Here is a 19,014-nt window from a genome sequence, read left to right as displayed (position 1 = left end):
ACGCCGTGCCCACGAGACCAAGCAGCGCGTTCACGGGGTGAAGCGTCCTTAGGCGCTGACGGTCGCCTTCTCGAACACCGTGTCCCCGGGTTCGCGTCCCTCGGCTTTTACGTTCGCGTTTTCGAACGCCGAACATGAGACCCGCGTCCGCGACGAGGCCGGCCTCTGCGACGCCGAGTATGGGTCGGAACGCGGCACAGCACAAACAGTTTCCGGATCTCTGGCCCACAGGCCAGCAGTGTCTCGCAACGTAACAGTGGTATATTCTTACAAGACCCATTGATGCTCGGCTACTGGCGAGGAAAATTCACCATTCACTGTCAGATAATGCTCTTTTTCAAAAGGGGCACCGCGTGAAAAGAGGAAATGTTCTAATGCTCTATGTCATTGAGCGAGGTAATGGGTGGGAGTTTGACAAGGCTTTGTATAATATTCTGTAGCGCAAATTAACGAAGGGACAAGAAAAAAGCGGTAACTTTCAATAAACGCTTTATATCGCGTATGATCAAATTTATACGGGAATAATAAAGATGCGAGGATGAAAGGACTTGAATGATTACCAGGCAGACCGTTTGAAGAAAGAAATTACGAAGAACAACGAGAAAACCAAACCAAAAGCTATCGTACGGGGCATGATAATATATCGTCCTTTCCTTCTCGCGCCCAGTTTGTTCCTTAATAAACCACATGAACACCCAATTAAGTGTTTAGTGGAACTTAGCGCGTGTTCCTTGACGCTTCGTTGTTTTGGGCTATAGGAGACCTCGTGTGAACTAGCCACTAGCCCGTACCCTTGCACTATTGGCTTTGTAGCCGGCACTTGGCATTGACCGTACCTTACCTTGTTTCGGCACCTAGTGGCCACCCTCTCTCTCGGCATCCCTCGCCAAGCTCTAAGGCGGATCGAATGGCTAAATCAGACTGTCCTAGACACTAGCTTTGCAGACGCAGCTCCTATGATGCTTGCGCGCACCGGCCTGCCTGTAGTCGGACTCTTACGTTCGGCAGCAGGGAGCCATTTGTTTCCTCTTGCGAGGTACAAAAAATTTCTGGGAGTGCCAATTTTTCGCAGTTCTTGATTCCACTGATGCGAAACAGAACTTTACCCTCGAGGCTTGGCTCGCATCTAATATGACGTTCTTGGGGGAACTTGGCCCATCAGTTTCCTGGAGAAGTCTGCAAACTTCTTTTTGGAGCCCAAAAGCTCAGGTTTGGCAACCCGCCTCTCCCTAAACTCTTTTCGGAGACTCTCACATAGCCGTCCGCTTACGTTCCGCTCTGCCATGCAGAGGATGGAGATAGGTTCATGGACTCGAGTACCCTGAGGACATATCCAGGAAATCTTGAACAGGAGAGCTGCATCCGAATCTAACTGTTAGCTTCTAGCTGCTTGTGACGTGCAAACCAGCAGAACAACTGGAAAGATTGTGTTAACTTATTTCTTTTTTACTTCAATGATGCAGACAAAAACAAACTTGCTACTAAGCGCGGATGTAGCAAGAGAGCTATTTTATAAGTTTGTGAATACCAAACAGGAGAGTACATAACTGCTGTACATAGTACAATTACAAATAGAATTTCATAAATGAGATATTGTCTAAGACCACTTCGAAAGTTTTATTAACAAACAGCGCAAACACAGCCGAGAAAAAACCATAGTGATAAGCACTGTGCACGTAAACTGACCATTGATTATATTTAGAGGCAGTGACGGATGATTTGAAGTCTGCGCTTGAAAATTCTTTAGCTACTATTTGAAAGCTCCACCGCATCCACTTAATACTAGAAAGTACTCGGTTGTGTCGCTCTAGGTGCCTTGAGTCAATACACTAGCCATTTTTTTTTAAATTCCCAACTTTAAACACCTCCCTTTCCTTTTCAGAGCCATTGTCCTGTGTGGTTTTCGGTTTCAATGGCAAGGGAAGAAACTGCTTTGAGTATGCCGATAGGAACTGCGCAAAAGGGCAGAGAGTACTCCCTAGGGAATGTGGAAAAGTTCCAGAAAAGCCCAAGACACAGAAGACAACGGATTTGGTCCGGTGTCATTATGCAACTTTATAGCCTTGCATACATATTAGTTTAACTCCAAATAAAATGTGGTAGATCACTGCAACCGTTTGGGCAATCCAAATTAATTTCTGCTACAGACTTGCGTTATTCTCACACACGGAAGTTTGTAAAGAAAGAATGTTTTTGAGTAAAGAGGGGCTCTGACATCGGTATGCTCATCGAGCGTCGCACAGGGCCGAGGAAATGCGACGACTGGAGAACACCCGACCAGCGCCGGCCACTATGCTTCCACTGCAGCGAAGCCGGTCACATTCTCCGGTACTGCCCATACAGGAGAATGGGTATCCGAGGGTTTTCTTACGACGCCCCACGACCCCGACCGGGCCAGCGACCAGCCGAAATCGAGAAGTTTTTGCGTCGGGAAGAATACTCATCGCCGAGCCGCTTATCGCGTTCTCCGTCGCCGTATTCACCGCTCTGTGTATCTCCTAGCCGAGGCTACGCAGTGCGTCGACGCTCCCCCAGCCCCCGAAGGGTAAACTAAATAAAGCAGCCTTTGGAGGTAAGGTGTCGACGCTGTGGATGAGGCCGTTGATCTGATTGGCTGTGGTGTGAAGGCGCTGAATGGTCTCCGAGCTTTGCGTTTTGTTCTGTATTAGCATACCTAGAACGCGGACCGATCGGAGTTATTGGATGTGTGTCGACTTGGAGCACAACAGGCTCTTGCGGGTCGGGGACGGGCAAGGAACTCGTCTGTCCCTGAGGACTAGTAATTCTGACTTCGTGGAGGAGCACATGAGCCCACTCGCCTGTACAAAGGAATGTACTTTCTCGATTGCTGTTTGGAGGGAGCTTTGGATTTCCCCGTGAGAGCCTCAGTTGGCCCACAGGATACTGTCATCGGCATATGTTGAGTGCTTAATGTGAGGTATGTCTTCCAGGAGTGGAGGGAGACTTCTCATAGTGTTGAAAAGGAACGGAGGTAGGACTGCTCCTTGTGGTGTTCCTCGGGTGCTTAGGGTGATCTCGCTGTGGAGGTCTGTAATGTCGGTTTCTGCTTTACGGTTATGAAGAAAGTCAGTGATGTAGTTGTAAGTGCGAGTGCCTACATTCAGTTGTGCGAGGTTTGCCAGGATGGAAGCATGTGAAACGTCGAAAGCCTTGCTGACGTCTAGTCCTAGGATGGTTCGTGTTGCTCAGATGGGTCTCGGATCGAAGATGTCGTGATGGATTTGCCACAAATTGTCTTGAGTGGAGAGGCTGGTCGTGAAGCTGATCATAGCGGGGAGGGGGCAAAAAGGTCCTCTTGGTCTACGTGAGCGTGGAGTCTATTCAGTATGACGTGACGTGTTCCATGACCTTTCCCAGGCAGGACTTGAGCGATATGTGCCGGAGGTTGCCCAGCTCGAGTCATTTGCCTTGCTTAGATAAGAAAGTCACTTTGACATGCTTCGAAGTGCCTGGAAGGCGACGTCGTGCTAGTGTTGGTTCAAGAGGTCCGCGAGTGCCTCGATGGACTGATCGGCGAGGTTATGGAACATCTGGTTGGTGATGCGGTCGTGGCCGGCAGCCGCGGTGGTTTTAATCTGGTTGAGGGCGGCGAGGACTTCTGCTTTCGGGTTGTCCGCATCCATGTTGGGGTTCTGAGCACCCGTGCATCGTGAAGGGATGGAGATTTCAGTGGTGGTATTTATACATTTGTCTTTTAGGGTGGTGAGGAGTTCATAATTTGTGCCCTGAAAGGCATTTGTGACACTTGTGAGGATCTTATGAGATGTGGATTTGGTGTGCGTTGGGTCCAGTTCATGTGTGAGCAAGAACCACAAATTTTTGCATCCTAACTGACTGTTAAGATGGTTGCAGGTTTGATGCCCTTCCTCCTGCCTCAGTTTGGTGGAGTAAGCTTCGATCTCTCGCTCGAAGTGATCGAGATGGAGCTTGAGGCATCGATTGTGCTTTTGGTGGAGACAGCGAGCATGAATTCTGCGCTAGGCCTCCCATATGTGTTTGAGTTTGGCGTCGGGAGTGGGGCCATCCTCGTCCTGGGTAGTCGTGGAGGTGGCATTGGCGGTGTCTTCGAGCAGTGAGCTGGTCCATGTGTCCAGGTCTGCGTTTGGCGCGTACGTATCTGAAGGTGTCCCAGTTAGTTTGCGTGATTGTTCGGTTGGGGCTTTGCTGTATGTATCCTTGAAGGTCTTGCTGAGAACATAATAGTCGCTACCGATGTTTATGCCGAGGTTTTCCCAGCGCGCGTGTGGCATGTTGCGGGCGAAAGTGAGACCAGGGCAGCTGTCCTGTGGGACACTGTTTCCAACGCGTGTACACCTGTCGGGGTCTTCGAGTAGTGCCAGGCCCAGTGTTTCGGCTGTCTCCCACACCCTGGCTTCCTTGCAACCGCATGCTTTGCGGGCGTAGCCCCACTGGGTATGCGGCGCGTTGAAGGCACCTAAGATGAGCAGCATCCCTGTTTGTTTGTGCAGTCGCGAAGGCCTTATGAACGACGGTTGCCACCCGTGTGCTTTTGTCGCTGGGGGAAAGGGGGGCTGCGGGGCTTGTGAGCGGCAGTTCGGTCGGACCTGCACGAAAGTGTGCAGAACATTGGTGTAACTGAGGTCTATATGATTGGCTCCTAAATTTCGGTGGACCAGGATGGCGCGGTTTGACCGATGGTCCTGGGTCGTTTGTTGGTTATATACGGTGCAGCTGGTAAGTTTAGCGTCCATGTACGTTACCTGATGTGCGATGATGGGGGGGGGGGGTGCGGCTTGGGCAACAGGATGTGTTTCAAGGCTTGCCACTTCGCCTTGAAGCCCCTGCAGTTCCATTGCCATTTGTGATGGGGGAGCTAGCCATTGTGTTTCCCGCAGGGTTCGGGGTGCTGTGATAGCGCGCCGGGTGATTTAGGAATGCGGCCTGCACCTGAACGCGCGGTTGCACTCTCCGATGAGGCCGCAATAACGGGTGTTGGGTAGTTAGGGGGTTAGTAGGGGCTGTCGATTTCGGAGATTATTGAGGGTATCGAGCCTGGCAGTAAAGGTTTGGATGTTGACTGCCATTGTGGCACAGCATTCTACGAGACGGTCAATGGTTGGGGCGAGTCGTAGAAGGGCGCCCTCGATATTGGACATCGCGTATCAGCTACCTCGAACTTGGCATCGATGTCCACTTGTGAGGAGAGGGCATTTGCTTTACGCTTCGTGCGTTTAGGCTGCTCAGTGTCCATGTACGGATCACTTACGGGATCTGAAGTGGGAGCGTGAGCCACCTGCTGCGGTTGCAATTTAGGGTTTGCCTGTGCTGATTCTAGGCTACGAATTTTGTCATCTGCTTTGGCCAATTGTAGCTGTAGTTCCTTGACCATGTCTGCCAGCTCCCTTACCTGTGAATCTGGTGCGGTGATTTGTATTGCTGTGACACATAGGTAAATATACTCAAGGTATCAAAAACAACAAGAAGGATATCCTTCTTGTTGTTTTTGATACCTTGAGTATATTTACCGATGTGTCACAGCAATAAAATTTCAATTGTTAGTCAGCGCCTGTGTCTCGTCTCCCCTTTCTGCGTCCTTCGTGAAGTTTGCGCTGTTTACGTCGTCATTTACTCGTTCATCAGCGATCGTGCGTTTCGTGTACGGTTAGGGAGCACCATAAGCACCGAAAGGGTTCCATCACGAGGTGTGCCTCAAGGAAGTGTTCTTTCCCCTACGCTCTTCAACGTTGTAATGGCTGGCCTTCCCGATTCGCTGAAAAAAAAATGCAGGCAAGTGCGTATGTCCATATATGGTGACGACATTTGTATTTGGATTACTGGCTACCAACACAAGCGATTAGCCCTGATAGCCCGACAGGCTCTACTTTCGGTGCAAGCTTACCTTCAAGGTCTAGGATTTTCTCTATCAGTGGAAAAATCCGGTTTTATTTTGTTTCCAGGTGTATGAAGGTGTCAAGCGCGGGTGCGGATAGACTTTGGTCATTCTTGTATCCGTCAATTAAATCAGACGCGTTTTCTGGGCGTCATTATTGACTGCCGTCTACAGTGGCGAAAAGATGTCGATGCGATTGTCTCTTCTCTATCTTCGCATCTCAGTGTGAACCGTAGAATTGCTAGAGAGCAATGGGGAGACAATCCCTCTTCAATGGTGAAACTTCTTGAAGCGCTGGTGATCAGTCGCATGTTGTATCAGTTACCTTTAATATCTGCCTCGGCCCCACAGCTTGAACGTCTCGATGTTTTCCATAGAAAGGGCCTAAGAAGAGCCCTTGGAGTTCCTCAGGCGGCTTCGAGCAAGGCAGCACTTCATGAGTCACTATCAAAACCTCTAAACCTTGTCGCTTCACAGAGACTACTACTGCATCTTGGCCGCCTAGGAGAGGCGGTAGCTGGGCGATCCCTTTTCCAACGGCTCTGCAAGAGATATGAGTCTAAGGCCTACTTGGCACTTAATACATTTGGTTCTTAAGGCCTTAATGTTCTAAGGCAAAGGAAACGGTTGAAAGCATCATGGTCTTTTCCGACCCTCGACTGTAAGGTCACAATTCCTCATATGAGCGCAGAGCGCAGCTCTCCTTTGGCAGCAACGCGTTCGCTCGTACCGGCAGCCTGAAGGCCGCCCGCAATGCTGCTGCATAATTTTCCTTTTTTTTAGGCCTTCCTCAATAAAATTGTTCACCACCACCACCACCAGTCGTTATGATGCTCGGCTACTGTGCCGAAAGACGCGGGTTCGATCCCGACCGCAGTTGTCGATTTTCGATGTAGGCGAAATTGCAAAAATTAGTGTACTGTGCGATGGCATGCAGTGCACGTTAAAAAACTCCAGGAGGCCGAAATTTCCGGAGCTTTTCACTAAGGCGTGCCTCATAGCCGGAGTGACTCTGGGACGTTAAAACCCTATAGACCAAACCCATGTGACCGACGTAGCGTAGTCTTTACATGTGAGCCTTCTTCCGTTGGGCGTCTTCTGTTCCCTGTTTGCAGCAGGGTGTCGAACCAGAATTTTTTCTGGCTCGGTTCAGATTTGGGTTCACACATTTCGGAATCAGTTCCGGGTTCGGCTCCAGTGCGACATTCCGTTCCGGTTCGAACCGGTTCGGACCATATTGAACCTGTTGGAACGGGTTCAAACGGGTTCACGGCAAAAAAATGTTAACGTAGATGGGTTTTAATCAACCAAGCTTGCTATGCTTTTCATGTTTTCAGACGCATCGATATTTAAAATAAAAATGCAAAAGTTTGTTTAAAGCGAGATGTTCTCACTTTCACTTTATTTATTCTCAGCGGTAAAAACATGAATTTGCGGCAAGAGCCGCAAAATAAAATCAAGTCTAAATTAATGTAAATCGGCTATGTGTATGCTGCAATCTGTGTGAACAGGTATAAAACGAAAAGCCGGTGGACTCTATCTGCAAAACCCTACAGCTTGAGCAGTTCCGGAGACCCTTCCGCCCAAGTGAATGGTCTTCCTGAACCTCGCGTAAGTCGGGAATTTCTCGTAAGCGGCGCACTTACGGGGGCGCCGACATGACCGCCGCACGCCGTCTCTACAATCCCGCGCGCTATTGAGAAACGAAGTTCTCATGTGCGGGCACTTCTTTCCGTCCCCCCGAAACCAGCTTGCCAGTCACCCCCACCCCCTTTCCTGCATGGTACGAGAACATGCGAGAACCTCTCCATCTCCCATCCACCACCCAACAAGAGCCCCCGGGGCAGCGCTGGCTCTCCCTAACATCCAGACCTAACCATACATATTTCATTTAAATCGCGTTATGTATATTGAGCCCCTATAGCTCAGTAGCTTCAAAAACACATTTAACCGTGGCTTCTGGCTAGTACAGTGCGCAATTACGACTTCGGCTTATTAGGATGACGTCGACCTGTTTTGTTCTGGTAAAATGAGTATGATAAAAAATAAAAACGCTTGGATGGGTTGAGAACGTTTCGTTTCTGCACAGACACAAAGTGACAACATCTCCGTTAAAATGTTGCGTTGCAACATTTTTGCAAGTTCAGCACCATGCTAGGCAGAGGGTATACTTGCACGACATAGAACTTTATAAACTTTTTGTGGGGCACTATCAAAGGGAGCCGATGCATCTGCAGAATTTCTTGCGCACTTGATAGAGTCTGGTGAAGCTGTCGTGCACCATTTGTCCACCAACTTGTTTCAGGGCAATTATTTTCAAATCTACAAACAGCGACTTCCTGGCAGCTGCGCTTTAGGCGACTAAGTGTTTGTCTGTCTTTTCTGGAAATGGTCTTGAGAGAACTTTGTGCTGACACATTCGGTCTTCTCACTGTTTGTTTTTCCTTAAGGTACCTGTGACCTCTCCACAAGGCAGATGACAAAGGTTGTGATCAATCATTACCCATATATCTGCAGCCTGCATGGCCTTTTTTGATACCAGTGTACTAAACCGACTGCAGCGGATGTAGTCGAGCCCGCTTATAACGGCCGCAGATATAAAGAACGCTCACTTATTACGAACCGATGCGGCGCTACCATCAAGATAGGCATAAGGGCTACGAAAATTCGTCGCAGATACAACGAAAAACTTTGGCCGCACCACTCGGTTACAGCGAACCAGGAGTGCCGTAAAGAACCTCCAAAGTTGAAGAGGCCGTGCTTCCAGTAAGGGCGTAGATGAGAGAGCGCCTCTCAACCAAAAGGCGGCACTGCCGCGCGCAGCGCTAACCGGAAACTCTGGCGTCTGGTAACACTGCAAACTGTAACGTAAACACGGTAACGGTGTGCTATAACTCTCTATTGAAGTAGTAAGTAACCGCCGGTCAAGCCTGCGTCGATGGCCTACGAGGGCAATCGTTGCCTGCGTGTTCGTCTGCTGTGCAAAGCATCCCAAGTGGAAGAAGAGGGGTGCGCGTGAGAAAGGGGCATCTTCGAAAGCGAAGCTACTGACCATGTTTGCGGATCAACTAACAGCTGCGATTTGAGAATGTTGACAGCTTTGGTGGCCATGCTGGTCACGTGGCACGCGTAAGATGCCCAGTGGGCTCTGTCTTTTGCGCTGCTACCACGTGCAGTGGTAGTGGATGCACGTGCAGAGTGCATCCGATGCACTCTGTGCCACGAGCGCTGCGCTACTTTCGGCTCTGCATGAGCCCAGAAACGACAGAAGCGGCTAGAAAACTCACGTGACCAGACGCATGTAGATTTCTGGGAACGCTCCGTTAATCCATAGCTGGCCAGATAGTTCGTGGGATACCTACGTTCTTGCGGACCACAAAATCGATGAAGCGCGTGCTCTGACGAAGTTGACCACCAAGTACGAGTACTCCCGTACTGTCAGGAATCTTCTTTATGTGGCCGACCTGCCACCAGCTGGTACAGCCCGTGTGGCTGTGACGTAAGACCACGTAATTCGCCGCAGCTGCAGCCGCCGCCCCACTGCTCCGACCATGGTGCACCGACCGCCACTTAGCCAGAATTCGCCAAAGGAGGCGACGCCGCTTTCTCGTGCAGTTTCGCCATGAGTGAGAGCGCGGCTGACAATGTGCCTGAAACGCCTGCGCGTCTAACCAAGTGTAGCCAAGTGTAATGGAGCTTTCGCTCGAACTAGTTTTGGAAGAGTCAAAGCACTGCTATTTTTTTTTCAGCGTGCGAAAGCGGACACGCGTTTTTGCATTTTGCCTTCATCGGAATGCGGCCCTCGAGGCCAAGATCAAACCCACAACCTTGGATCAGCAGCCGAGCGCCACAGCCATTGAGGCCTTTTTTTTTTGTTTATTGCACCACCGACCCATCATGAGGGGTTTTTATTTAGTACCTGCCGTCGGTGGATCAGTGTTTAGGTCGCTCGGCTACATAGTCAGTGTACCCGGGTTCGAACAAGGCGGGGTTTCGATGGAGGCGAAACGCAAAAAATACCAGCGTGTTGTGCGCTGTCAGTGCACGTTAAAGATCTCCAGCTGGTCCAAATTATTCCGGAGCCCTTCACCTGTTTCTCTCTTTCTTCTTTCTCTACCACCTTCCTCCCTTCCCTTACTGCGTGGTTCAGGCGTCCATCAAGAAGTGAGACTGTTACTGCGTCTTCTCCTTTCCTCAAAGACCACCTCCACAACGTTGTTAGGTCGTTGCGCTAATGTTTCATATATATATATATATATATATATATATATATATATATATATATATATATATATATATATATATATATATATATATATATATATTTGTGGTAAATGATGCAAAGAAGAGAAAATATACTGAATCGCTGCTTAATGGACTGTACACAGCTAATTTTATTGCGCGTCTTCTTGTTCAGAATGATGCCCTAGATATTAGAATACCTGGATCAGCGTGTGGTGTCACCTACGGCCGCTGAATAACTTAGAAAAAAAAATTTCTCCCATGCTGTTTCAGGTTCATCAACCGACCGATGCTGTGACGTGTAGTTGAACTTTAGGTCATGTGAGGCGCGGAAAAACTGGTACGTTGCTTTAACTCACTACTGCACATAACCCAGCCTGCTTCAAAGGCTAGAACTACAACAAACGACATATTAGTAGTTATATTGCCATTTTTTTCGCTCCTCATATAGCATAAATACAACTACACGTCACAGCCATCGTTCCGTTGATGATACCAAAACAGCGTCGAAAAGAAATCCGAATATAAATTATTTATTTTTCGTAGGCGAATACCACGGGGTGCTCCATGTACACTGATGTCGAAAGCATCGTTTGTAAGAAGAAAACACAAAGGCAAAATTTTGGTGTCGATAGTCCTTTATTGAGTTAGAGTAGTGCTAATAATTTGATTAAAACCATACGAAAACGTGTAAAGGGGAGAAGTAATAACTCCAGATTTCATTTAAAGCCTACGTACAATGCTTTAGAATCGGCGCCAGTAGATTACAGAAGCGTCAATTAGGTTTCTTTTCAGACACGAAACTTCCTTCAGTGTTGTCGCATACACTTGGTGCCATTTTCGCACTTTCAAGCGCAGACAGCTTCGGATGGATAAACCTACACGCTAGACTATCTCGTTTTGTCCAAAAAGAAGGTGTGCCGGGTTGAAATAAAAGTGGTGCTAAACCGAGTCCCGAACCGGTTCGGAACGGTTCCTTTGAATCGTTCCGGTTCGGTTTCAGGTCCAAGATGGCGAAAAAATACGGGTTCGGTTCGGTTACGGTTCCGAGTGAAAATTCGGGTTAGGTTCGACAGCCTGGTTAGTAGTTAATGCAAACTCTGATCCCGCGTGCTTTTACGTCCATGCAGCACTTTGCCGTGAGACGCCTCCATGTATTTTAAACAGGCCAGATGAAAAATATCGCTGCTGTGGGAGTACGCTGCTGTTGAAGCCATTTCGGCTGAGCGCGCCAGCTGGTGTCCTTGAATGCGAAGTTCGTGAAGGAGGCTCCCACGTTCACTACGGAGCGCCGGCTTTTGTAGAGCGGTTAGTCTGGCATAGACTCGCTTTAAGGTTACCGTATGTTAATGCGCATCAATGAAAAAGTGGCCATTCTCTACTTAACATTCCCAGCCCGCTGTGGATCCACACAGCACCAATGGCACAGTGGTGCCGAATTTAAAATATTCGCCACATCGATGCGATAGCAGGTGCTGACACCGGTAGGGTTTTTGAGAGGCACATATTGCTCTTCCTGGGCAACGTATCGGGAAAAATCATGAATTTAACTGCCACCAACCACGGTAAGCAACTAGTGGTGAACCAGCCGCGGTGGCTCAGTAGTTACGGGGCTCGGCTGCTGCCCCGAAAGACGCGGGTTCGATCCCGGCCACGGCGGCTGAATTTCGATGAAGGCGAAATTCTAGACGCCCGTGTGCTGTGCGATGTGAGCGCACGTTAAAGAACCCCGGGTGGTCGAAATTTCCGGAGCCCTTCACTACGGCGTCCCTCATAGCCTGAGTTGCTTTGGGAAGTTAAACCCCAATAAACCAATAAACCTACCGACTAGTGGTGACGTCACGAGGTCATGTGAATTAGGTGGCTAATCTGCCTCTTAGGGGAGCAGCTAGGCTACATGAAGGTCAGGCAGGCTTCAGACTTATTGCGGGCTTTAGTGCCAACGCACTAAAGCAAAGTGTGACAATTGTGACCCACGAGTCACAATGGTTTTACTGCCGTAAATGATGTAATGAGTCACGGCCGCGGCGGCTGAATTTCGATGAAGGCGAAATTCTAGAGGCCCGTGTACTGTGCGATGCCAGTGCACGTTAAAGAACCCCGGGTGGTCAAAATTTCCAAAGCCCTCCACTACGGCATCCCTCATAGCCTTAGTTGCTTTGGAAAGTTAAACCCCAATAAACCAATAAACCTACCGACTAGTGGTGACGTCACGAGGTCATGTGAATTAGGTGGCTAATCTGCCTCTTAGGGGAGCAGCTAGGCTACATGAAGGTCAGGCAGGCTTCAGACTTATTGCGGGCTTTAGTGCCAACGCACTAAAGCAAAGTGTGACAACTGTGACCCACGTGTCACAATGGTTTTACTGCCGTAAATAATGTAGTGAGTCCCGGCCGCGGCGGCTGAATTTCGATGAAGGCGAAATTCTAGAGGCCCGTGTACTGTGCGATGTCAGTGCACGTTAAAGAACCCCAGGTGGTCTAAATTTCCGGATCCCTCCACTACGGCAATCCTCATAGCCTTAGTTGCTTCGGGACGTTAAACCACAATAAACCAACCAACCAATGTATTGAGTGACATGAAGGAAAATCAGGCGCTTTTCCTGTATGAATGTCATGGATTCGGTGAATAGTGTGAGCGATACAGGTCAGCTTATTTAAGTCCATGTTTTCAGGTCAGCTGCTTGGTAATTGCTGATGCCGGAGTAACACCGCTGTTATCGCAACACAAAGCGAGCTCCTTTGAAATAGCGTGAAACACATCTGGGAAACCAGAAACAACCTACTGAAACAAACCAACTCACTCCACAATGCGTCATGCGCTGTGCGGTTCACCGTATATATTGCGCCCTACTAGTGCGGGGCGTTTAGTGCAGTTACTGTCCCCTATGTCAGTCAAAGCGGTGTCATCTTATTTACTTGCACCTTTAAATTACGATGTCGGTGCACGTCAAGAACACCAGTTGGTCGAAATTTCCGGAGCCCTCCACTACGGCATCCCTCATAGCCTTAGTTGCTTCGGGACGTTAAACCACAATAAACCAACCAACCAATGTATTGAGTGACATGAAGGAAAATCAGGCGCTTTTCCTGTATGAATGTCATGGATTCGGTGAATAGTGTGAGCGATACAGGTCAGCTTATTTAAGTCCATGTTTTCAGGTCAGCTGCTTGGTAATTGCTGATGCCGGAGTAACACCGCTGTTATCGCAACACAAAGCGAGCTCCTTTGAAATAGCGTGAAACACATCTGGGAAACCAGAAACAACCTACTGAAACAAACCAACTCACTCCACAATGCGTCATTCGCTGTGCGGTTCACCGTATATATTGCACCCTACTAGTGCGGGGCGTTTAGTGCAGTTACTGTCCCCTATGTCAGTCAAAGCGATGCCATCTTATTTACTTGCACCTTTAAATTACGATGTCGGTGTACGTCAAGAACACCAGTTGGTCGAAATTTCCTGAGCCCTTCATTACGGCGTATCTTATAGATCGAGTCGCTTTGAGATGCTAAACCTCACAAACCGAATCAGAGAGAAAATTGCGTACAGTGGCAGGAGGTGATTAAATTAATGGCGGCTGCGAGTTGTTCGTCAGGAATAGCGACGTGGGTCTTACAAGAACCCCCTTGGCGTACTAGCCATCGCAGGACAGTGGCGCATCTCTTAACCGCTACACCACTGCATCAGGAGCGGTTTAATGACCCCCAGCGTTCTATGAACATCAGGTAGTTTTGAATATAGAATGTTAACCCCTCAACGCTCTTGCGTCATTCTGTTAAGGCGTAGTTTAGATGTTTCCTGCAATTAATATCTCGAGGAGAGAGAGCGCATACAAATTTATTGCAAAAAGGTAGACCGGACCTCTTTGTAGGTGTGGTCCACAGCACTCCACCTGCTTGCACCGATGGTTTGTTAATGGAGACTAGCGCCTCCTGGTCTCCCAGGGTGCAGCTGGCAAGCGTCACGTTCCGCTGCATCAGCGCCGTGTTGGGTGGTTTCAGATGTTTAGGTTTAGCTGTGAATGTCGATATAATATGTGAATGCCGGAAGATTGCCTCACCAGAGCGATCTGTCGGCATTCACCAGCGTAGAGTGTTGCGCGAGTGCTATCTCAGTGCGAAGACTTGAGTTCTTTTCTCTGCAATGAATTTTTTAATTCGTTTCCTTAGTATTTGGATTCTGTGCTTGCTTAAAACTCATAATAACCTATTTTACATAGGAATCAGGTCATCTGGGTTGCATTCTTATGCGCAATATCGCAATGAAAACGCACATTACATTAAAAAATATATCTAGGCAGAACTAACAAACCCAGTGCGGTATGCTTATCGGGCGTATTTTTCAGCCTCCAAGAAACTTATAATTCTCATATGTAATAATACACCACAATGGCAGCAACCTGTGCCACTTGCACCCAGTAAATACACGATGTGCGGTAGACATATCTTCGCACCGCGCTTAATCCCAACCCAGCCCATTTGTGTACACATTGCCCATATTCATGCCTCCTTTTCTTGACAGACTTTATAGGTTACCGTACTACTGATTTCTCCTTCATATCCCATGTGTAACAGGCAAGGATTTGTTGCAAATCTGGCTTAAACATTGGTACGGCTGAAGTATAGGAAAACGACGGTAGGCCGAACTGGAACGAGCACATCTAGCTGTTACGTGCGGTTCTATGCATTTCGACGCATGCTACAGGGATGACAGGTGTAGCATTAAGTTAAAGGAAGAGAGCAGGTTGGGTCGGGGAAGACAATTTTCTGGCCAATAATCCGAAATTGGTACATATAAATCGGTTGCTTTTAAATATTGCGGCCTCATTGTGGCGAACATCGAAACTTTAATATTTAATATACACTTATTTAAACCTGTTGTACTACCAGTGGTTAAAAGACATCTTTTGCGTCTTGTCACCGCCGAGTGTTTGGGAAGCCGTTTCGTGGGAAAAAAATATTGAAATAAACTAAGAAGTAATAGCTGGTAGGTGAAAATCTTGTGACAGAAAAATAAAGTACTGGAGCCTTTGTGTCTTTTGTTAGACGGTGAAAACTTCAAAGATGGACGATACTCTCGTCTTAGAGTCTCCAGCATTACATCGCTGTGCGTACTCTTGGTATTGTTCTGTCGGTCAAATGTGCGAGCACCGACTTGGGGATGTTATCGGGCGGGTTGTTCTTGGGCTGTAAACCGGAATAACCTACTTCCCACCTCCCGGGGCGTCTTTCAGTCTTTCCTCACACATCTTTTAATTCTCCACGGTCTGCACATGGCAGCGATTGCGGCTCAGCTGGAGCCAGTGGAAAGGCCGGCGCACTTTCTTTTTCATCCTTCCATCAGACGCAACACAACACGCACCTCCCGGCTACGTGTGGCGTCTGAGAGGTGTTTGTAGGTGTTCGAAGGTCTTCACGACCATGGATCCCTCTCAATAGAGGGACAGACTGCACGAGTCAGGGTGCGTGCAGGGTGTAGATATTCGTGGTGCATCGTCGTTGGCACTCATGATATGCTTTGACGTACAGCGCGACGTTGGTAGATAGTCGCGGCAGTAGTATTTACTTTCAAAGCAGCATAGGTAGAGGGCAAACGCGAGGTGCCCAGCTGCTGATTCGTCGCGCGAAGCCTGCAGAACGTCTTCTCGTAAGCTCTTCGAAATATCGGGAAGTACGCGGTCTTGAAGGGGGTAAAGTTCTTCACAGGAATTAATTTTCCAGGCTGAAAGAGGACAAACCAAGCTTGAAGGCTAGTCGGGGTGGAAACGCTATGCCTTGCAAGATATTAGACGATACGATACGCGAAGTTCCTTGTGCTTATTGTTCCGAAAAGGCGCCTTCGTCGACCTCTTCCGACGTCTTGTCAACAGGGGCCCAGCATATGCACTCCTCATCTTCGTCATCATCATCAGCAGCAGCAGCCTGACAACGACCACTGCAGGACAAAGGCCTCTCCCATGTCTCTCCAATTAACCCTGCCCTTCGCCAGTTGCGGCTATCGTATTCCCGCAAATTTATTGATCTCATCCGCCCACCTAACGTTTTGCCGACCCCTTCTACGCTTACCTTTTCTTGGAATTTACTCCGTTACCCTTAAGGACCAGCGCTTATCTTGCTTTCGCATTACCCTCATCTGTGTGCTTGCGCCCAGATTTGTAAACGACGTTATGGCAAACTTCTGGAAGTGTAGCCGCCCTCCATGATATGCTTTGATCACAGTGCGTTGTGATCGATGGCCACCTTTAATGGTCTTCCACGCAGGCAGGGGCGGAATTTCAACTTATCTTAGATGATGGTGAGACACGAAAAAGCTATCGTAAGCTATTACTCTTTCCTGTTCTTTCTGAATGAGGATTGCTCCTATGCGCACGCTGCTTGCATCGCCATGAATTTTAGTCTCGGCAGTTTCAAGAAAACACCCGAATGCCGCGGGGACTTCACATGACTATGAAGAACCTTGAAGGCTTCCGCTTTCAGCGCTGTTTGCTTAAATAGCATTAGCTGGCCGCTTTTGCGTGGCTTTATGCATGTTTTTATGATGTGCAATGCGGCTCCTGGGTCGCACAGTAAAGTCCAGTGATTTGCTCTGTGCAGAGAAATGTAGCGGATGGCCTCGGTATGCCTGCTCGTTCGGTTTCTGTGCATGGTATTTTATGAATGAGTCTGAAGAGATGGCTGAAGGTGCTGCCAGGAAATGTAACCGTTCCTTCAGCAGAAGTGGCCGTCACTGACTCGCCCTCAAAACGATGTTCTGAGTCGCCGTACGAGGAGGAGTTCTATGATAATCCCAGTTGCTTCAGTGCAACTGTCGTGATGTGCTACTTTTTTGGTATGCCTGGAATAGTCACACGCACGTTGGGATACGGAATAGTCCAAAATGGCTCCTCCGCAGTATGGTGGGCATGCAGTTTCTATGCATCAAATTGTGCTGCGTCCAGGTGGCTTTCCAGTGGGCTGCGTCTGAACGCGCACTACTTGTAGCCAATGTCCCAAGATTTTCTTGTATACTTCTGTTTTGTACTGCTTCGTGTTCTTAGTGCCTCTTATTTAGACGTACTTTGTTTTGCTGCAAAATGCTTTAGAATTCTAACAGCGCTATAGGTTAAGTTTTCCACACTTTAAAAACTTAAGTTTGTTAGACTGAATGTGTTTCAATCCGAATGAGTTTTCAACTTCATTAGGTTTAAAACGTAATGTGTTCCAGGTTGAATGTGTTTCCTAAGTACTTCTAACTGGATGTGCTTTTAGCTGAAGTGTTTCGCTCTGTAAAGTGCTAATTTTTGTTCTGGGAAATGAAGTGCGAATTCTAATCCGGTATAATGTGTAGTAGAACAGCAGCCGAGCTGTACATAGAGCAGGCTGGGTTGTGTCAAGCGGCAGTTACGCGACTTTTACCCGTCGCCCCCTTTTCTCCATGAGAGAGAAAATAAAGTTTGATTTCATTTGATTAAAATTGTCCGGGGGTGGTGCTGATGCGTGATCAGGTGTCGCAAAAGCGCCCGTAGTGGCTCCTGTTGGAAATAGATACGAGCTGTGTACACGCTGGTATCCTAAAATCTGCGCCATCTCGAACCCTTGCATAGAAAAATATTAAGCACACCCTAAAGCACGCACCTCTGCGCTCTCCAGTTTTCGAAGGACAGTCAGTATTATCCCTTAAAAACCAGCACGCTGTAGATCTGATAACAGGCCAATAGCGCCTCGTACAGGTGACGTAAAAATCACTGAGAATCTCAGGATTTGTCAGCTATAATCATTTAAATACTTGTAAAACTGCCCACGTTTTTTCTTAGCAAAGAGATGCGCTTCTTCCAGGACAAGCCGTGGTGTATAGTGACGCCAAAGAATTTATGATGTGTCACTGGTGGATGTCTCGACCGTTATTTGTGACAGGGTTCCATGCCAACAATTGGCGCGTAAATGCTAAATTCACGCTTTTAGTTGGCGATTGTTCAAAGCCCTGACGACGCAAGTATGCAGGCACAGTCGACACAGAACGCTGCAATCTGACATTTTGGGTCACGTGACTCTTGAGGACCACATGCAGATGTCATCTGCGTACAGAGATACCGAAACTATGCTTGCTAGTTCCTTAAATAAGCTGATTAGCCCATGAATAAATCATGTTGGACTAAGCATGCCTTCTTAAGGGACACAAAGCGTGACTGGACGATATGTCGTGTCACCATCATCAGACACTATGTAAACTGCCTGCTTCTTGAAATAAGCAGCATATAACGAATAAACAGCGCTGAAGACGAGGACGATGAGCAAACAGGACCAGCGCTGACTCGCAACTAACATTTAGGAAAACACAGAATATATCCAAGTCAAGCAGCGCCAAAACCACACAATCATCAGAAACCAAAAAAAAAACATGTCATGCAACACCCTACCCATGCCCTGTTCAAGAAATCTGACCTCTTTATCTGTTAAAACAATGGAAGGGTCACTGACACATTCTTCCCCTAATCTCATGATATGCCTGGCCTCAATGCTACCCATTGATGTATGCGCACGCCAATTCCACATTTCTCGAGGGCGTATAAAAACTGCGTCGTGTTAAGCATTGTCAAATGCACACTTGATGTCGAGGAAGAGAAGGCAGCCTCTGGTAGCGTTTGTTGTGTCCTACCGTCTACACGAGCTCAATTACACTGTCGATAAGAGAGCGAGCTTTCCGAAATCCTCGCATTGCGGCTCTTTATAGGCTGGATTTTTCAAGAAACCTTTCAAGATGTGCTAATATCACGCGTTCGGTTGTTTTGCCATTGCAAATTGCGAGAACTACCGATCTGTAGGATAGTATGTGGCATGGCGAATTTACCTCGCTTGAGGAAAGCCGCAATGCGGCTTCTTTTCCATTGACATAGAACAAAGGCAATGTCCCAAGTGTG

Source organism: Amblyomma mixtum, unplaced genomic scaffold, assembly GCF_055824585.1.
Source record: "Amblyomma mixtum isolate Tamu unplaced genomic scaffold, ASM5582458v1 scaffold_40, whole genome shotgun sequence".
Classification (NCBI taxonomy): domain Eukaryota; kingdom Metazoa; phylum Arthropoda; class Arachnida; order Ixodida; family Ixodidae; genus Amblyomma; species Amblyomma mixtum.
This window is presented reverse-complemented; position numbering follows the sequence as displayed.